Below are 5016 nucleotides of genomic sequence, written 5' to 3'. Positions count from 1 at the left end.
CAGAGATGATGACGTGGAGCAATGGAGCAGCTGGAGACTTTAGATCTAGAGAGGGAGAGGGACTGTGTACTGAAGACCTGGTGGGTACTGGGGAAGGATTGCATGGAGGGGATTGTAACCATGGCAATGAGACGCTATATGATAGAATGAATGTAAAACTAATGTTCTCCCATGTAAACTATCATATAATTTACAATAAAACATTTAAGAAAAAAAAAAGGCTCCCAACCAAAAATGTCCAGGCCCAGATGGACTTCTATTGGTGGATTATACCAAACAGTCAGGAAGAGTTGACACCATTTTATTCAAACTATTCCAGAATATAAAAAAGTATGGAAAACTTTCTAATACATTTTATGAAGCAAGTATAGTCCTTATACCAAAACCAGGGAAGGACATCACTAAAAAATAAAATTATAGACCAATATCCCTCATGAACATAGAAGCAAAAATTCTCAACAAAATCCTAGCCAACAGGATTCAACATGTTAGAAAGTAACACATCATGACCAAGTAGGATTCATACCAGGGATGCAAGGATGATTCAGTATTAGAAAAATAATCAATGTAATCTACCATATAAATTTTTTAAAAAGAAAGCAACCACATGATCATATCAACTGATACAGAAAAGGCATTTGACAAAATCCGAACACCCATTCTTGAGAAAAACACTCAGTAAAGTAGGAATTGAAGGGAAATTCCTCAACATAGTTAAGAACATAGATACAAAACCAACAGCCAAAGATACATAGACCAATGAAACAGAATAGGGAACCAAGATCCACATAGTCAACTGATCTTTGACAAAGGGCCAAATACATTAAATGAGGAAAAGACTATCTCTTCAACAAATGGTGCCAGCAAAACTGGAAATCAATTTGCAAAAGAATGAAACAAGACCCATATCTCACACCAGATGCAAAAATGAACTCAACCTGGGTTAAAGACCTGAATGTAAATCCTAGAACTATAAAGATTATCAACCAAATAATAGAGTCAAACTTAAGGGCTCTAATAGATGGCATACATAGTCTATTAAACATTGCAAGAAACACACAAACAATAGAAGCCATTGCTGGGGGAACTGTAAAATGGCTCAAACATTCTGGACAACATTATGGTACTTCCTCAGAAAGTTGAAAATGGAAATACCTTATGATCCAGCAATTCCTCTACTTGGTATATATCCACAAGAAATATGAACCAGAATACAAGTAGATATATGTACACCAATGTTCATCACAGCACTATACACAATAACAAAAAGATGGAGACAGCCTAAGTGTCCATCAATGGAAGGATGGATAAAGAAAGTTTGGTATATACATGCAATGGAATACTTTGCAACCCTGAAGAATAACTAAAAAGCTCCAAAACACCTCATAACATGGATGAACCTTGAGGACATTATACTGAGTGAAATTAGTCCATCACAAAAGGACAAATATTGCATAAGACTTATGATAAAAACTTAAGAAAATATCTCCATACTATAAGAAAAATTCTTTGATGATTACCAGCGGTAGGAGGGAAGGGAGAGTAATTCACAGGATAGGGGTAGGCACATTATAGCTCCAGAGACTGGAAGGCAATATACAAGGAGGGGAGGGCAATGCATAGGAAAGGAGAGGGTAGCAGTTGAACAGTGAATATAAGGTAAGACAGGGAGTTATGTGTGGGCTAAATAGGATTGAGGTAAATAGTGATGTATATACCACCTTGGAACAACAGTGCTCTGTAATACAGGAATTGCGACACAGTCTGAATGAATAAAGTAGGGGGGATATGTTTAGGGACTTGATAGTCTTATGTATATTGGTTTCTTTTGCCTAGTATTGTAAAAAGACATTTAAGTGTGATAGAAATGAATATTGGGAATTATGATTACAGAAAGCTTGTAAACCCATCTTCAGTCTATAACTGATTGGATTAGATAAAAGGGAAATGAGAATTTGCCCAGGAAAATGAGCTTCTTGTTAAGCCTTTGTGGCATATGGCACAATGGTGGACTACTGAGCCCAACCCAGCACTTTCTAAGATGGGACATTCTCACCTGAAAAGACATGCAGACCATTCCAGAATAGCTAGAAGAACAGAAGATACTTTTTGAAAGAAAGACTACCTGTAAAAAAGCAGACTGGTTGGCTGTTAGAATATCAAATGAGGTGTTTACCTTGGAGGCATCAAGGCAAGAAAATGAGTTCATCAGAGTAAACCTGCTTCTAAGACTGAAACTCAAAGGAAACCCACCGAGCAGTCTATTGTGCTCACTGGTGACTGCCCTAGTCTACTTGTGAGTGAAGTGGAGGAAATGCAGTAATAAATACATGGGCTGTGTTTCTGAGGAGTGGCTGGTGAGTTCGAAGCACCAACCTTGTGGTTCAAACTGACCTTGCGGTCCAGTGCATTATGCATCCCACAGTGCCATGCTAGGGTCAGGTAACTTAGATATTGTTGTTGTTAAGTGCCATAGAGTTGGTTCCAACTCATTCCAACCCTGTATAGGGTTTCTGGGGAGCAAATTGTGAGCTTGAACTGCCAACCTTGTGGTTCAAACCAACCTTGCAGTTCAGCGCATTAACCCACAGTGCCACACCAGAACTTGCGGGGCTATAAAGGCAAGAAGAGGCTGGCTTACAAGCTTTCATGAGTGTGCTCAGTTTCAGATTGAGAGGGATAAGTTTAAATCCCCACTGAAAAGCTTTCCTCTTTTCCAGCTGGATCTGGTGAAAGGGGATAGAGGATAATAGTGGTAGGTTTTGGGATTCAATTGTGAATAATTGTTATCAGGATTAATCACGGTTGTCATATCTGTAAATGCAAAAGATGTGTAACTAAAAGGAGGGAGTAGTTAATCTTTCATTTCAGGAACAGAAGACCCCAGGACCATCAATAAGGATGAGCATGAGTGTTGCATGAGATCTTACCCAGAAAAGCATCAACAGCAGAAATGGTGGCAGAGAAGATGACATAGAGAGAGCAGATGAAGACTCTAGGCCCATAGACTGAGAAAAGCTGTGTGCCTGAGGACAGGAGACTAGCTTACAAAACATGCTCTTTGGACATTGAAGTGAATATGTAGTTTTTGTTTTGTGTATGTACATCAAATAATATTGCTTTGTTCATTTGTGAAAAATAAGATGTAAAACGGAAGCCACAAGGTGGAAGCAAGGTAACTGTTGTTACAGGGTGGGGATTGTAATCAATGAACTGAAAAAGTACGATTGGTTGAGAGTAAAAAAGAAAAGAAACAATCTATGATGGTTACTGGTGGAGGGAGGGAAAATTATTCATGGGCTAGAGTGTAGACACATGTCAACATAGTGACAGAGCCAGCAACATACAACAAGAAGGACGAAAGATGAAGGTAGTGGGAGGCATGGAAATGTAATCTTAAAGTGAATAGATGTAAATACTGCTAACTGTTGGTACACAGAAGGGACTGCAATCACTGTAATGAAGCAAAGTATATAATTTGTTGAATGTAAAACTGATGATCTGCTCTGTAAACCTTCACTCAATCCCCAATAAAAAGTTTAAAAAAATCAGTATGAGCATCAAGACCCTTTGTAAAAGCAACCGTGTCTCCATGGAATTTCTGAGTTCAGGATAGAGCCTGTGGGTGGTGCGATTTCTCCGCTACAAGTTATACAGACTTGTAGCTTTCAAAGCAGTCTTCGTGCACAGTTAATATGATCTTTTGGGAGCAGCTCATGGATGAGATCACCCCATAATTAGCAGCCTGAGAGAGGATGCTATGAAAAAGCAACATCTAGAGCACTGCTCTTTTTGAAGGTAAGAGAAAAAAATCATAACTGCATTTTCGCTTTCCTTCTCTTAATTTCAAAAATTCTTGCAGGAGGCTTATTTACCTCTTAAAAGTCCCCTTATTTCCCTTTTCTAACCAACCCACCATACACAAAAGTACATGGAATTTTTCTGCTTTGATAAAGCAATTAGGTTGTCAGTAGAAGTATCTCTAAGGTGACACTGCTTCACCTTGTCAGGGAAAAAGCATAAAAACAAAGAAATTGCTGTCTGCTACCAACTGAATAGTTAATTAATTCAAATTCAAATCCACTGACATTTTCATGAGCTCTGATTCTGGACACTGAGGAGAAACCAGGTGTGCAGAGTACAGAGCAGCTGTCAGCTGTTAAGGAGCATTTGGGGCTTGGCTCATCAATGTGGACCAGCAGGGGTGGAGCCTCCTGGGTACAAGGAGAACGCCAGGGGATTTCCAGCCCTGTCAGTAGAAAGTGAAAGAAACAAGCCAATGTCTCAGCTTTTATAAGGTGTTTCAGGTGGAGAGTCAGGCATATACAAAGGGACTTCGAAAAGCTCGTGGAAAAAATCCATTATCTTTTAATTCCATTTTTCCACGAACTTTTTGAAACCTCTTCATATAACCAGGCTTGCAGAAGAAGAAAGTTTAAGAAATTCTGGTTTGGGGGACACACAAAGTTTCTGTAGCCGCTTGTGCATTTCCTTCCCTAGTCCCAGAATCAGCCATTTCTCCCAAGAGCCTTGGCCCTTTGAGAAAGAAATTGTATTTAGCAACCACAACAGTCATTAGAGAGGTTCACTGTTACTGGGTGATCTTGGACAGAACTAAGCAATATGCATGCCATGAAAATAGAAAGGTAAATCCTGAGTTCATTCTGTTATTTCTAATTCAAATTTCAAAATATAAAGATTTTGCTTTAGTTTTTAAATTTTACACCTGTGTTTGTTCTGTCTTGCATTTTAAGCTTTGCTTCTAATGACTAAAGACAACTTGTTTACTTTATTCTACAATAAAATCATAACAATGTTACTACTAAATGACATCATCTGAATACAGTTTGATTTTTGTGCATGTGTGTGGTTCTGTCGTCCTTTGGAACTGTTGTCTTGGGTATCAAAGGGTTTTCTCAAGAGAGATCTTTATATATCTTTTACTTGAAAACAAAATTTCTCACCCAGAAAATGAAAACTTTAAAAAAGCTTATAGTCATTTGTTCTGCTTCCCCA

Source organism: Chrysochloris asiatica, unplaced genomic scaffold (genome assembly GCF_000296735.1).
Source record: "Chrysochloris asiatica unplaced genomic scaffold, ChrAsi1.0 scaffold00205, whole genome shotgun sequence".
Classification (NCBI taxonomy): Eukaryota; Metazoa; Chordata; class Mammalia; order Afrosoricida; family Chrysochloridae; genus Chrysochloris; species Chrysochloris asiatica.
Note: the sequence above shows the minus strand (reverse complement) of the source record.